Consider the following 16514-nt stretch of genomic DNA (forward strand, 5'->3'; position numbering starts at 1 on the left):
AGCGTCAGTCAGGACCGGTATGGCGCTGCTTATTATTTCCGTCAAGATAGTCAGATATATCTGACCAGGAGATTGCACACGATACTGCACCCATTATTGTTATCCTGCAAGTGATAGCCTGCAGGTAGTAGTGCGGAGGATTTTAACTCAAAGGTTTATGTATGCGGCACCATCTGGTGCCGGGCCCCTTGCACGACCCCCTTAAAGGGCGGTTTATTTCTCAGGATTCTCTCCTTTGAGGATCGCCGGGCGGGCCCCATTGTCATTACTCGCTTGGAGTTACTTCACCATACTGCCCTTTTGAACTCGGGGTATCTCGCAATTTCTTGCAAATTACCCCTGTGCAACAGACTATCGCTCCCCGCCATGGTTTTTCACAGTACATGAATTACCTCCGATACCACATCGGTCTGTCATTCCCCTTGCAGGGATTACCACAACGGCCACCCTGGTGGATGTCGTTTTATACGAAATACTAATTGGCGTGATATACGACCTGTGGCTCTGCCGTGAACTGGATGGTGTATTCGGCTCTTTCCCTCTCACATGGTGGGAGCCGATTTCAAGTATTATTATCTCTGCTTTGGGGCTGGTGGCCAGGTTCATTCTGGATATAGAGATATGTCGATCCTGCACCTGTATCATACATCTCCTGTTTTCTGCCCAGCGGGTGGATCTCATAGCGGGAGTCTGGCTGCGCCAGATATGAGGAGTCACAAAGGCCTCCTGTTTCTACTTCAGGGTCCATAGGGGGTCCACAGGGTTGACCTTGGGGTATAGGTTGGGAACCAAATCCGGGCACCACGCAGTTAAAGCTTTTAGCTCCCAGGATGCACTGGGTCCACTCTCCCTATAACCCCACCCCCAAGCCAGAGGCACCTCAGTTTAAGTTGGTGCCCGGCCGGAGTCGGGTCACCGTTAGCGCAGGGGGAGCTGATTAGCAGCCCCTAAGCTTATTTTATTTTTTTAGGGACAAAGTTTTTTCCATGGACTTTGGACTCTTCAGAGCGGCAGCGTCGGACTGTCCATAGGACGTCTAAGCTGCCGCTCCGTCACCCCGCTGGCGCTGAGACGCCAGTACAGATCTGGGGATCTCAGCGGGACCCCAGAGTCTGTACTAGCCGGACTCTGTGGGCGCCCAGGACTGCTGCCGGATCCACGGGGAGCAGGTAAGGTCGCGGATCACCGCTTGCGGTGATCCGCGCAATTCAAATGCAGTCCTGTGCCTCCGGTCTCAGGGGACAGACCGGAGGCGCCGGCAGTGGCGGCGGGCCCCCCATACCCCGTGTGTCCACTAGACCACCAGGGACTTAACGATCGGTGCAGGGAGCCGGCGTCCCGGGGGTTAATAGCCGGCCAGGGGAGGCAGCCTTCCCTGTTACAGCGGCTCCTCCCCTCAGCTCAGCGCGCCTTTCAGTATCCATAGTCTGGCGTCGCTGAGCTGCTTCCTCCGCGGGCCACGCTTCTTCAGAGGTCTCCAGCGGCCATTTTATCTCTGTGGTGCAGCAGAAATCTCTGGAGATGGCAGTGAGTCCAGTCCCCCTGCGTACCTCACCATCAGGTCAGTGTACACAGCGCTGTAGCCTTCCCAGACACTGAATCTGGGCAGTTGAATGCAGTGTAATAGTGCAGTATATTATATGACATGTTTATGTATATATGTATATATCTGCATTGTATGTGACTTATGCTAGTGCTGACTGTACTTTATTCTCTCACCTGTCAGTGTATATCTATCCCTTTTCTTTATCTGCCCTAATACAGCTGTACTTAGGGTGGTTCTGAGACTTCACATTTATATACTTGTTAATATTTGTGTGGTTTGTCACATACTGTTGCGTGCTGCACGTTGCCATATTTTAGATGGAACTGTGTGTTGCATACGCTGAAAATGGGTCCCTGCAGCTAATTTTTGGCATCAGTCAGGACCAGTATAGTGCTGCTTAATATTTCCGCCAAGATTGGTCAGATATGTCTGACCAGGAGATAGAGCGTTATACTGCACCCATTTTTACTATCCTGCAAGTCATGTGCTGCAGGTGTTAGTGCGGAGGATTTGACTCATAAAGGGTTCTGTATGTGGCGTCATCTGGTGCTGGCCTCTTTCACGACCCCCTTGGGCGGTTTGTTTTCTCGGGATCCTCTCAATTGCGGATCGCCGGGCGGGCCCCATTGTTGTACCTCACTTGGGGTTACTTCACCATACTGCCCTTTTCATCTCAGGGTATCTCGCAGCTTCTTGCACTCTTCCCCTGTGACACAGACTACCGCTCCCTGCAGGGGTTTTTCACAGTATATGAATTCCCCCTGGTGCCACAATAGTCTGTCATTCCCCTTGCAGGGATTACCACAACAGCCACCCAGGGTTGATGTCGTTTTCTACGAAACGCTAATTGGCGTGGTTGACGCCCTGTGGTTACTTCCCAGTTGGCTCTGCCGTGAACTGGGTACTGTTCGGGGCTCTTTCCCTCTTACACGGGGGGAAGCCTATTTCAGGTATTATTATCCCTGCTTTAGGGCTGGTAGCAGGTCCATTCTGGTTAGAGTGAATGTTGACCTGCACCTGTATCATACACCCTCAGTATTGCGTGCCTTCGGGTTCCCTGTTGCTGACTAGCGGGTGGATCGCATAGCGGGACTCTGGCTGTTGCCAGATAGGAGGTGTTACAACAGTGTTTGGCCTCCTGTCCCAAATTCCCTGAGGGTCATCACGAGCCCCTCCTGGGGGGGATGGGCGTGTTACTCGTCTGATTACAGACGTTACTACGCCTCCCATTCCTGCGTGGTCGGATTCTTCGGATCCGTAGGTGGTAACTCTGCCTGAAATCAGTATACTTGCTTTCAGGAGTTGTTACCCATCCTACCATGGCTATAGCATGGTTGGTTAATACTATTGCATATTGGGTTGATGCATTTGTAACGTTTTTTCCCCTCCAACACGTCGGGGGTTCAAATGTATTTGGTCGCTCACGTAATATATGCTGTTGTCATAGGTGGAAATGCCTATATTGGATACCAGTCTCCTAACTTTCAGAGTTCCGGCTGCGACTGTATCCTCCGTAATACCCTATGGCTGCGCTCTGGGAATGCAGAGGTGCAGATACCATCTTTAGGGTTGATATTGTTTGGTCCTGACCTTGACAAGATTGTAGTAACATTGGCAGTATTACTAACGACAAGTTTACCGCTTTCAGCTATGCCCACTACAAGGCCTCAGACTAGGTCTGTTAAGTCTTTTTTGTCCTCTGGGTCAGCCTAAAGGTCTGTTTCTTCGTAGACTGTCGGCATCTACAAGGGCCGACATATCCAGTACCGAGCAGGCCTGGACTGCCAGCCGATCCTGCTTCTGAACCTACGGATATCTCTTCAGCCTGACGGGACAGGCCTACAACTGGGAGATACCGATTTTCTCAGTTCGCCCGGTATTAGTGTCAAGTTGCCGCGGCTACGTGGGTAGGAGGGTACGCCCTCTTTACAAGGGCCTTACAGATCCAGAAAGCTATGCAGTTGTTGCGGTAAGCGGAGCTAATTAGGCCATCCCCACTATCTCAGTGAGGGACTGGTTGTTCTGTTTTCTTTCTGGTGCGGTGGCTGAATGGTCCTCTTTGGCCTATTCTCTGTCTCAATTCCCTGAACCAGTTCCTAAAGCTACCTGGGCTCAGGAGGAAATCCCTATGCTCCATCATACGATATTTGGAACCTGGGGACTTTATGGTATCACTGGATATACAGGACGCGTGCCTACGGGTACTTACAGAGACCTTTCCTCAGCATGGGCTGAGGTTTGCTGTATCACAGCAACACTTACAATTTTTCGGGCTCTGCCTGTTGGGACTGTCCTCAGCCCCACAGGGGTTTACCAGCGTTTTGGATTTTCTGACAGTTCTTCTGTATCCCAATGCTCCGGGGTACTTTACGGCCAGGTCAGGATGACTGTGGCTTCTTCAGGGTGCAGACGTTTAATCAACGGGGAAAAAGTCCTCCCTGCATCCCTCTCTGGGTATTCTTCATCTAGGATCCCTGCTGAATTCTCAGAATCTGAGAATTCTTCTGGCGTAAGACGGAATCTCCTCTCTTCCATTAGGAGTACATGGTTGTCTGCGCAGTCGACAGATGTCTTTACACTCTGGGATGCATGGTGGAATGGGCTCAGTTCCATTCCAGGCCTTTCCATAATTGGCTCATCTCCAGATGGAATGAGTTTTTTCTGTCGGATAACTGTTCAAACGATGATGCTCTCTCCGGAGGCAAGTCGGTCCCTGTCCGGGTGGCTATGGCCATCTCGTCCAGAGTTTTCTTTGCTATGGACAGTGTCTGGATCGAATCCTTTTCAGTGCAGTTGGACGTCTGTCGATTCCACCCTGTCAATTAACTTACTCTGGCATAACTCTTGTTTCCCGGTGAACCTGAAAAGGTTCAGTCCGACAGGGTCAGGACAGTGGCTTCCTTTTTAGCAACACTGTTCGTTGGGTGGCAATGACAGGTATGTCACATATTCGGACATAGTCCGAGGGTCTCCTCCCGACCATCTCGGCAGCGTTCATTTCAGGAGCTCTCCATTGGGAAGCGGGAGTCCTCAGCCGTCACGACGTGCATCCCGGGGACTAGTCTCTTCCCCAAGAGAGGTTTCATCTCCTGGTGAGCAGGGGGGGCCCCCCTGAGGTGACCCTCATGGCCTTCTGACTTTATCACACTATGGTGTTACAGTTCAGCTCTGGGGATTCTGAAGCAACCTTCAGCGACTCTTTGTCGGTGAAGTGGTCCTTCCACTTTGTGTACCTGTGTTCTCCGGTCGCCCTTCTTCCTCGAGGTCTTTGGAAGTGTTTTCAATCGAGACGGAGATGCTTTCCTGCTGGTGGCTCCTGATTGCCCCAGATGTCAGGGGTACTTGGATCTTCGGAGTCTCTACATCGATACTCCATCCCTGATGCTTCACTGCCCGGACCTGTTGTCTCAGGGTCCTTGGTTTTGCCTTGGACCTGGGTCGTTTGTCTTTGACTGTGTCCTTACAGTGGTCTTACGGCTTCCCTGGCTTTGTCATCGTTGGAATGATTAGAGCACATGGATCAGCTTTTGCTGGGACCTACCACAAACTGTGGCAGCCATAAATCTTATGGTATTGTACCTGTCGATACAATCCTCCGGTGTCCAGGATTTCCAGATATTCTGGCATTCCTTCCGGCTGGCTTGGGTTTCACACTTGGCCTGGTCTTCCTGACAGTGCGGATCTCTACACTGTCGGTATGGTTAAGATATGGAATTGCTCCACTCTGGTATCCAGTTCATCCTTTGGAGTGTTTTCTTGATTATGCCTCCATTTGTCCTCCCTAGGGACTCCTTGGGAGTAAGTAGTGGTTCTTCGTTACCTCCGGGGACAGTCAATGGAACCGCTGGTTGTGATAGCCATTACATGGTCTATTGCTTAGGCTCTCTCTTTCTCTCAGGGTGTTTATATCAACCAGGAGAGTGTCTGAATTGGGAGCGTTCTCATGTGGCTCCCTCTTCTGGAGGGCATCATGTCAGGGTGGGAGTTGCTCTCGCCCTGTGTTTCTTCTTAGTGGTTTTCAGGTTCCATATTATTCTGGAACTTATGGTACGGCCATTCTGTCCCCAGTCCTCTCGGCTGGTGTGGCCTCATTGACTGTGGTCTGGCCTCTTTGGATTTATGTGATCCGTTCAGGTTCCTTACGGAAATCGGACTCCTTATTGGTGGTCTGAGATTTCTGGTTTTCACAGGAAAGGATGGCCGGCCTATAACCAAATGTTGGCTGGATGGCCTCGTAGGTCTTCCTCAGGGGCCTACCCATGGGTAGGCCTTCCTGTTGTTGATGCTTGTTTTTTCTCGGGCCATGTGACCCTCGTGTGCGGCTCGCTGTGGCGCCTCGGCTGTTTTGCCTTACTAGGTGGCCACGTGGTCTTCTGTCCACACCTTTTTAAGGTTCTAGGCATTGGTTTCCTTTGCCTCTCAGGATGCTTCCTTTTTGGCGACGGTTTCTCCTCTCAGCACAGGAGCGTCCCCACCCTTGGTTGAACTGCTTTGGGACATCCCCAAGGTCAACCCTGTGGACCCCCTATGGACCCTGAAGTAGAAAACAAGAGATATGGTAAGAACTTACCTTTGTTATCTCTGTTTCTACGAAGTCCATAGGGTCCACAGGGCGCCCGCCCTGACGCACCTGGCTTCATATGGGCTGTGTGGCTGGTCACCGGTTTTCCGTCTCCCATTTCGGTGAGTATGGTTATTGAGTGTTCCAGTTTTCTCTCCTCCTCCGGCCTTTGGCTACTTACAAACTGAGGTGCCTCTGGCTTGGGGGTGGGGTTATAGGGAGAGTGGACCCAGTGCATCCTGGGAGCTAAAAGCTTTAACTGCGTGGTGCCCGGATTTGGTTCCCAACCTATACCCCAAGGTCAACCCTGTGGACCCTATGGACTTCGTAGAAACAGAGATAACAAAGGTAAGTTCTTACCATATCTCTTGTTTTCCCTTTCCCTGGGGGTCCTCACAAGTAATGGAAATCCCCTTCTGGGATGGATTTGTATGTTAATCGTCGGGTTACAGGCATTAATACGCCTCCCATCCCGGCCTGGACGGATTTTACGGATCCGTAGGTGGTAACTTTGCCTGAAATCGATGTACTCGTTTTCAGGGCCTGTTGCCCGTCCTACCATGGCCATCGCATGCTGATGCTTTTGTGACGTTTTTCCCCTCCAACACATCTGGGGTTCAAATATCTTTTGCCGCTCTCATAAAATATGCAGTGGTCATATGTGGGATTACCTATATTGGATGCCGGTCTTCTAACTTTCAGGGTTTCGGCGGCGACTGTATCCGCCGCAATACCCTATGGCTGCGTTATGGGAAAGCAGAGGTGCAGACTCCTTCCATGGGAAAGATCTTGTTTGGTCCTGACCTTGACAAGATCGTTGCATCATTGGCAGTATCACTAATGGGGAGATACCGTCTTTAGCTACTCCCACTACATTCGGACTAACTCTGTTAAGTCTTTTTGTCCTCAGGGTCAGCCTAAAGGCCTGTTTTTTCCTAGGCTGTCGGCCTCCATGGGGGCCACCATATCCAGTACCGAGCAGTCCTGGACTTCCGGATGACCCTGTTTCTACACCTGAGGATATACCTTCAGCCTGACGGGACAGGTCTACATCTGGGGAATTCCAGAGTGAGGTACTGATTCTCAACGGCCTCTCATTGCTCAGACGGCCTCCTCACAGGCATTGTTACACGGGCCCTTCTTCAGACCCGATCAGGGCCTTACAATCCCAGAAAGCTATACAGTCTTTGTGGTAAGCAGAGCTATTTCGGCCAACCTCACTATCTCAGTGAGGGACTGGTTGTTCTACTTTCTTTCTGGGGCAGTGACCGACTGGTCCTCCTTTGCCTATACTCTGTCTCAAATCCCTGAATCAGATTCCAACGGTGCCTGGACTCAGGTGGAATCGTCCATGCTCCATCATCCGACGTTTGGAACCTGGGCATTTTATGGTATATCTGAGTATTCAGGATACGTACCTACGGGTACATACAGACCCCTCTCATCAGCATGGGTTCAGGTTTGCTGTGCCACAGCAACACTTGTAAGTTTCGGGCTCTGCCTTTTGGGGCTGTCCTCAACTCCACCAGGGTTTACCAGCTTTATGGATTTTCTGACAGTTCACCTGTTCAGTGTATCCGAATGCTCCTTTCTCTGGACGGTCTCCTGTTTTTAGCAGGATCACCAAGGTACCTTACCGCCAGGTCAGGATAACCGTGGCTTCTTGTCGGCACAGATAATTAGTCAACGGAGAAAAAGTCCTCCCTGCATCCCTCACAGGGTTTTCTTCATCTGGGAGCACTGCTGGATTCTCAGAATCTGAGAATTTTTCTGGCGTAAGACAAGATCTCCACTCTTCAGCTTGGAGTGTGCGGATATCTACGCAGTCGACATATGTCATTACTCTTTGTGATGCGCGGTCTACCAGAGTGTCTACCTTTTGGTAGGGTGGAATGTGCTCAGTTCCATTCCAGGCCTTGCCATAATTGACTCCCCTCCAGATGGATCGAGTTTTTTCCATCGGATCGCTGTTCGAACGATGATACTTTCTCCGGAGGCGAGTTGGTCTCTGTCCGGGTGGCTATGGCCATCTCGTCCAGGGTTTTCTTTGCTACAGACAGTGTCTGGTCCGCATTCGTTTCGGGGCAGTTGGACGTCTGTCGCTTCTGCCCTGCCACTTAACTTGTTGACACTTTAGGCTGTCTTGGACCTTCACTCTGGCCTAACACATATGTCACGGTAAACCTGAATAGGTTCAGTCCGACAGTGTCACAACAGTGGCTTCCATCTAGGCAACACTGGTAGTTGGGTGGCAATGTCAGGAATGTCATCCATTCTGACATAGTCCAAGGGTCTTCTCCTGGCCAACTCTGCAGTGTTTATTCCCGGAGCTCTCCATTGGGAAGCGGGCTTCCTCAGCCGTCACGACGTGCATCCCGGGGACTAGTCTCTTCTCCAAGAGAGGTTTCAACTCCTGGTGAGCAGAGGGGGCCTCCCTGAGGGGATTGATCCCCATGGCCTTCTGACTCAATCACACACTACCGGTGTTACAGTCCAGCTCTAGGAGCACTGAATCTACCTTCAGTGACTTTGTCAGTGAAGTGGTCCTTCCACTTTGTGTACCTGTGTCCTCCGGTCTCCCTTCTTCCTTGAGGTCTTCGGAAGTTTAATTCGAGACGGAGGGGCTTTCCTTCTGGGGGCTCCAGTTCGTCCCAGACATCACTGGTTCTAAGATTTTCGGAGTCTCCTCATCGATGCTCCGTTCCTACTGCTTCACTATCTGGACCTGTTGTCTCAGGGTCCTTGTTTTTCCCTGGACCTGGATCGTTTGTCTTTGACTGCGCCCCTACTGTGGTCCTAGGGCTTCCCTGGCTCTGTCTTCATTGAGATGTTTAGAGCAGATAGGCCAGACTTTGCTGGGATCTGCCACTGTGGCATACATAATTCTTATGGTATCTTACCTGTCGATACGATCCTCCGGTGTCCAGGATTTCCAGATATTCTGGCATTCCTTACGGCTGGCTTGGGTTTCACCCTTGGCCTGGCCTTCCTGACAGGGCGGATCTCTACACTGTCGGTATGGTTAAGATATGGAATTGCTCCGCTCTGGTATCCAGTTCATCCTTTGGAGTGTTTTCTGGATTATGCCTCCACTTGTCCTCCCTAGGGACTCCTGGGGAGTTAGTAGTGGTTCTTTGTTCCCTCCGGGGACAGTCAATGGAACCGCTAGTTGTGATAGCCATTACATGGTCTATTGTTTAAGCTCTCTCTCTCAGGGTGTTTAAATCAACCAGGAGAGTGTCTGAATTGGGAGCGTTCTCATGTGGCTCCCTCTTCTGGAGGGCATCATGTCAGGGTGTGAGTTGCTCTCGCCGTGTGTTTCTTCTTAGAGTGGTTTTTAGGTTCCATATTATTCTGGAACTTATGGTACGGCCATTCAGTTCCCAGTCCTCTCGGCTGGTGTGGCCTCATTGACTGTGGTCCGGCCTCTTTGGCTTTATGTGATCCGTTCAAGTTCCTTATGGTAATCGGACTCCTTATTGGTGGTCTGCGGTTTCTGGTTTTCACAGGAAACGATGGCCGGCCTATAATGAAATGTTGGTTGGATGGCCTCGTATGTCTTCCTCAGGGGCCTACCCATAGGTGGGCATTTCTGTCGTTGAGGCTTGTTTTTTCTCGGGCCATGTAACCCTCGAGGGCGGCTCGTTGTGGCGCCTCGGCTGTTTTGCCTTACTAGGTGTCCACGTGGTCTTCTGTCCATACCTTTTTAAGGTTCTAGGCATTGGTTTCCTTTGCCTCTCAGGATGCTTCCTTTTTGGCGACGGTTTCTCCTCTCAGCACAGGAGCGTCCCCACCCTTGGTTGAACTGCTTTGGGACATCCCCAAGGTCAACCCTGTGGACCCTGAAGTAGAAAACAGATATGGTAAGAACTTACCTTTGTTATCTCTGTTTCTACGAAGTCCATAGGGTCCACAGGGCGCCCGCCCTGTGCATCTGGCTTCATATGGGCTGTGTTACTGGTCACCGGTTTCCCGTCTCCTTTTCTGTGAGTATGGTTCTAGTGTGTTCCAGTTTTCTCTTTTTCTCTCCTCCTCCGGCCTTTGGCTACTTACAAACTGAGGTGCCTCTGGCTGGGGGGCGGGGTTATAGGGAGAGTGGACCCAAGTGCATCCTGGGAGCTAAAAGCTTTAACTGCGTGGTGCTCGGATTTGGTTCCCAACCTATACCCCAAGGTCAACCCTGTGGACCCTATGGACTTCGTAGAAACAGAGATAACAAAGGTAAGTTCTTACCATATCTCTTGTTTTATCATTCTAAGGCATGAGAGAATAGGAATATCTCCGTAGTAGTTTATAACATCTTATCACTAGCCATCAGACGTAGAAAAGCCATGACTGCCTTGTAGGCAAAAGTTGTGCTTGGCCTATTGCTTTCCATGTTGCTCCTGGATTTACTTTTCGATTGGACCAGATGCTCACTCCAGAGGCTAATTTCTCCCTTCCATGATTAACACTTGTACAACCATGTGTTTTTTGCATTATCATAGTAGGAACTATGATCTCCCTAATTAAGTAGGGGGGTAGGGTAATGCCAGCACATAGAATGAACCGAGAAGTCCAATGATCCTGAAGTCATCAGGATGTTGTGGGTTTTTGCTGAGATTTATAGAGCGAGATCTGGTAGCATCACAGCATTTTATTCCTCATCCCTGATTTAATGGCCCCAGGAACGGAATCTGTATGACATACCGCCAGACTAAAGCCCAGCGGATGTAATGCCGATACTGGAAGAATGAAGATCCCGACAGGATCTAACCCTAACCTCCCCCTCTAGTGGCTAACCCTAACCTCCCACCCATGGGTGTTTAAACCAAACCCCCGCACCCTAACCCTCCCAGGGGGGCCTAGACCTAACCCCCCCCCCCCCCCCTAGTGCCTAATTCTAACCCCCCCAGCCTAACCCTAAATCGGGGGTCCTTGAACTTAACCCCCCAATTTCTCCCCCCCCCCCCCCTTGGTAATTATATACTCACCCGCCAGAGAGGACGATTGGTTCGGCGTACCGGTGTCGGGATTAACATAGGCATTGGTATTTCGATGCCGATGTTAAATCCCTTGTCGGGATTAAGACTGGCGGACATGCGGCTGCCGGTCTCATAACTACATCCCTCAGGAATACTTATCTGGGTGACCATTGGTCAGCCATGACATGTTCTTCTTTGGCCAGCGTTTTCCTCCTGATGTCCACTTTCTTATCAGAGTTTATAATTAGCATAGAGTTGGGTCCTAAAAGCCATTTTCACAGCAAATTCCATATGCTATTAAATTTCAAATTCATATTGCATTTTCTCAACAAACCCGCAATTTTCTGCGCACCCCTCTTAGCAGGTCAAAATTTAGGTAAAAACTTTAACTTTAAGATCAAATGTCAGAATACAGTGCAGAACCGCTCATACACCCTTCCCAATGAAATAGTAGTAATTGGCCAATAAAGAAATTTTAATTTTCTGGCGATTTTCTCTAAAAAAAAAAAAAGCTCAAAAATTGATTAAATGTATGTTGAGGTGTTGTATCTGCATATTTACCCATCTAGGTTTCAGGTTTTTCTCTGCACAATGACTGTTCTTTTGCCAGCTGCAGAAAAAGTAGTAAGGCTCTCTCCAAAACTGTGGCAGGGCTTGCTGGGATGTGTAGTATCACAAAATTTGGCGGGCCGCTTGTTTAATACCCCTGGTCTAATGGCCTGATTCTTCCTTAATCACATTGTATCTGCATAACGCCTTCCTTGATTACCCCCTATCCCCCCCTTCCCAAAGTACCTCAGCTTCAACTTTTGCCAGGAATGTCCTTACAAGTAGTATTGCTCTTAAATTCTTTTTTTTTTTTTTTTTTTTCATCAGGGTCCATTGGGCGTCCACAGGGTTGACCTTTGGGTATATCTGGATCCACGGGCACCACGCAGTTAAAGCTTTAGCTCCCAGGATGTACTGGGTCCATCCTCCTGTATACCCCGAGCCACAGGCACCTCAGTTTAAGTTGGTGCCTGGCCGGGGTCAGTTCACAGTTAGCGCAGGGGGGCTGATTAGCAGCCCCTAAGTTTTTTTTTTTTTTTGTTTGTTTGTTTTTTTTGTTGAGTTTTTTTACATTTTTATTTTTTAACTTTTAATGACTGTCCATTTCACGTCCAAGCTGTCACTCTTACACCCCACCGGCACTGCGACGCCAGTACAGATCTGGGAATCACGGCGGGACCGCAGAGTCTGTACTAGCGGGTATACTGCATTTGTTGCATTCTCCCCCTGGGCCTCAGACTGTTAGTCCCTATACGGGGTTATCATTATATTTAGAGTCTCAGCAGTCTGTCATTCCCTTTCAGGGACTCCCTCAGGCTGGTTAACCACCTTGGGTGGATGTGTTCTCTAGTTCAGTCCAGAGTTTGGCAGCTTCATCTTCAGCTTTTCAAACTATGCTCAGAAGTAACAAGCCTCAGAAGGTGTCTAAACGCCCGGTTATGTCATCCCAGTCTGTACAGATGTCAGACTCTGATGCATCCTCGGATGATGGGGAATTACCGGAGGACTCTGACTCTGATTCCCCTGTCCTGGAGGTAGAAACGAAATAGTATATTAATATGCCAGCTTTGGTATGGGCGGTTCGATCCATTCTTGATATTGAGGATGACGCTCCGGCCCCTAAATCCAAATACCCAAATTTCAAACAGGCAAAAGTGACTTTCGGCAGTATCTGACCAGCTGACTGACCACATGGTGTAGGCCTGGCATTCGCCTAGTAAGAGGTTCCAGCCGCAGAAACGTAGTGTCTAGTTAAGTTTCCTGCGGGTCATTGCAAAAAGTGGGAAACTTTGCCTGCGGTGGATACTCATGTTACTCGCTTAATCAAGTGTGCTACCTTACCTATGCCCTCCATTTCATCCTTAAAGGATCCCACGAACAGGAAGGTGGAGACCTGCTTGAAGTCAATCTATTCTCTTTCAGGGGCTGTGGCATGTCCGTCCATGGCCATCTCCTGGGTAGCTAAAGCCATTGAAAGCTGGGCCAATGTACTAGAAGATACCTTTCCTGAGGAGGTTCCTGAAGTTCAGAGAGCTTTAGTGGGACAGATGAGAGATGCCGCTTCGTATATTGGTGAGGCGGCTTTGGATGCCAGTCTTCTGACTTCCAGAGTCTCGTCCGCAGCGGTGTCTGCTCACCGTGCTTTGTGGTTACGTTCTTGGAGGGCGGATGCGGACTCCAAGAAGGGCTTGGAGGCCTTACCCTTTTATGGGAAGATATTGTTTGGGCCGGACCTGGACAAAGTTGTAGATACCCTGACAAAGTCTTAAGTCCGCTTTCTACCATCGGCAGCTGCACCTTCTAAGGCTAGGACCTCTGCATTTCGGTCCTTTCGTTCTCAGGGAAAGTCCAAAGGGCAGTCCTTCCCGAGGCAGTTGGCAACCAAGGCTGCCCCTAAATCTAAGAAGCAAGCGTGGAGTGCTAGACGCCCTACTTCCAAGCCGGAGGATAAACCTTTGCCTGATGGGATGGGCCTCCCTCTGGGGCATCCCAGAGTGGTAGGCCGACTTCTTCAATTTGCCCAGTGCTGGTACAACACCAGCACGGATGCTTTGGTTCAAGAAGTGGTCTCTCAGTGGTACGCCCCCTCCTTTCGTTACAGACGTCCCCAACAGTTCTTCTACACAAGTCCTCCTCTAGACGAGACCAAGGCCTTGCAGATTCAGGGAGCCATAGATTCCTTGCTGAAAGCAGGGGTCATTGTTCCCATTCCATTTTCTCAACATGGGACGGGTTACTACTCTACTCTGTTTCCGAAACCCAATGAGTCTCATCGGCCTATCCTCAATCTGAAGTTGCTAAACAAGTTCCTCAGAGTGTCAAAATTCAGTATGGAAACTTTGCTTTCCATCATATAAGGCTATGGAACCTTGGGATTACATTGTCTCTATGTACATTAAGGACGCCTACCTTCATGTTCCTATAGCGCCTTCCCACCAGCTGTATCTGGAGTTTGCTATACGTCAGCTCCACTACCAGTTTCAGGCTCTGCCCTTTGGCCTCTCCACGGCTCCAAGGTATTCACCAAAATTATGGCTGTCATGGCTGCCCATCTACGAAGCTAAGGTATATGGCTTCTACCGTATCTCGACGACCACCTATTGCTGGCGAGCCTTTCCCGGAGATCCTTCTACAACATCTACACCTGACAATCGCTTGTCTGCAAGCGCACGGGTGGCTGGTAAATTGGAGGAAGTCCTCCCTCATCCCATCACAAAGGATGGTTCATTTGGGAGCCCTTCTTGATTCTCACCAGCAGAGGATCTTGCTAACCTCAGAAAAAGTCCTCCCTACAACTGCGGGTGCGCAGTTGTCTGAACAGTTGGCGGGTATCTGTTCACTCGGCAATGAGGGTCTAGGATCCACGGTGTCAGCATTCGACATGGTGGTATGCCCAGTTCCATTCCAGGCCCCTGCAGAGGCTGATTCTATCCAAAGGGAACAGGTTACCACACCGGATCAGGACTCTGATGCTGGTGTTGTCACCGGAGGTGCGCCTCTCACTCTTGGTGGCTTCAGACATTTCCTCTCACCAGGGGTCGCCCGTTTTGGATCCCGGACTGGGTTCTTCTCACAACAGATGCCAGTCCTCCGGGGTAGGGGTGCAGTGACAGTTCCACTGTCACTTCAAGGCTGTTTGACAGCGGAATAAGCAATTCTCCCGATCAACATTCTGGAACTTCGGGTCACGTTCTTCAAGGAAAAGCCGTGCAGGTTCAGTCCGACACCGCCACCACGGTGGCGTACATCAACCAACAAGGGGGTGCTCGCTGCCGGGCAGCAATGACAGAGGTGTCACGCTTCCTGTCTTGGGTGGAGTGCCACCTTCCAGCCATCTCGGCAGTCTTTATTCCAGGAGTCCTCAATTGGGAGGCAGACTTCCTCAGCCATCACAACGTGCATCCCGGGGAATGGTCGCTTCACCCAGAGGTGTTTCAACTACTTGTGGACAAGTGGGGACTTCCGGAGGTGGACCTCATGGCTTCCCATCACAAGTTGCCAGTGTACGGGTCCAAGAGGTGCCGACCAAGCCTGATGGACGCGCTGTCGGTGAGATGGACCTTCCAGTTGGCGTATCTATTCCCTCCTATATCCCTACTTCCTCAGGTCCTTCGGAAATTCAAACAGGATGGCGGCATGCTTCTACTGGTGGCTCCTGCTTGGCCCAGACGTTTTTGGTACTACGATCTTTGGAACCTCTCCATCGACGCTCCGTTCCTCCTGCCTCAATTTCTGGAACTGTTGTCTCGGGGACCCTGCCTTTACCCAGATCTAGGTCGTCTGTCTTAGACTGTGTGGCTCTTGAGACATCAGTCTTAAGGTCCCAGGGTTTTCCCAGCTCAGTCATCAGCACAATGCTGCAGGCACGCAAGTCTGCCTCCGCCAGGATTACCACAGTTGGGGCATACTTATTTTCAGTGGTGTGAGTCGAGTAACTACTATCCTCAGGTGTTTCGTATTTCTAGGATTTTGGCGTTCCTTCAGTCTGGTTTGGACCTAGGTTTACACCTATCTTCTTTAAAGGTTCATGTGTCTACACTATCTGTGTGGTTCCAGCGAAGGATCGCTACACTGCCAGATGTTCACACCTATTTCCAGGGTGTTCTCAGGATTCAGCCTCCCTTTGTTCCCCCAGTGGCTCCTTGGGATTTGGCTGTAGTGCTTCGGGCCCTACAGGGTCCTCCATTCGAACCGCTTGTCAGTGGATCTCAAGTGGTTGACGGTTGAGACTATTTTTCTCCTGGCGATTGCTTCGGCCATGAGGGTGTCAGACTTGGGAAAGCTTTTCTGTCGTCCTCCTTTTCTGATATTTCACCAGGAAAGGGCGTTGCTTCGCACTCGTCCGGGTTTTCTTCCTAAGGTGGTTTCTAAATTCCACATTACTCAGGAAATTGTTGTGCGGGCCTTTCAGTCACCTGACCTCTCGGCCTCCTTGAATGTTGTCCAGGCTCTCCGCATTTATGTGGATCAGACTCCTCCTGTGAAATCCAAACTGTGGCTAGATGGCTTAGTTTGGCTATTTCTGAGGCTTCTACGAAGGAGGGCTTGCCTGTTCCAGCCTCTGTTAAGGCTCACTCTACTCGGTATGTGGGTCCCTCGTGGGCAGCTGGCCGTGGCACCTCGGCTGTTCAGCTGTGTAAGGCGGCCACGTGGTCTTCCATCCAGACCTTTCTGAGGTTCTATGCTCTTGACACCTTCGCCCCTCAGGATGCTTCCTTCGGGCGCCGGATTCTCCTTTCAGCACAGGAGCGTCCCCGCCCTTAGTTGGAGTGCTTTGACACATCCCCAAGGTCAACCCTGTGGACCCCCTATGGACCCTGAAGAAGAAAATGAGAGATATGGTAAGAACTTGCCTTTATCTCTTTCATCGAAGTCCACAGGGCGCCCGCCCTGA

The 16514-nt window shown here is 50.4% G+C and overlaps 1 protein-coding gene across 1 annotated transcript in view; it reads left to right on the forward strand.

Annotated features, from left to right (window-relative positions):
• Positions 1 to 16514, forward strand: part of SMG1 (SMG1 nonsense mediated mRNA decay associated PI3K related kinase) — a 243586-nt gene that overhangs the window by 82716 nt on the left and 144356 nt on the right. The window lies entirely within an intron of this gene.

Source organism: Taudactylus pleione, unplaced genomic scaffold (genome assembly GCF_031769625.1).
Source record: "Taudactylus pleione unplaced genomic scaffold, aTauple2 ptg000184l, whole genome shotgun sequence".
Classification (NCBI taxonomy): domain Eukaryota; kingdom Metazoa; phylum Chordata; class Amphibia; order Anura; family Myobatrachidae; genus Taudactylus; species Taudactylus pleione.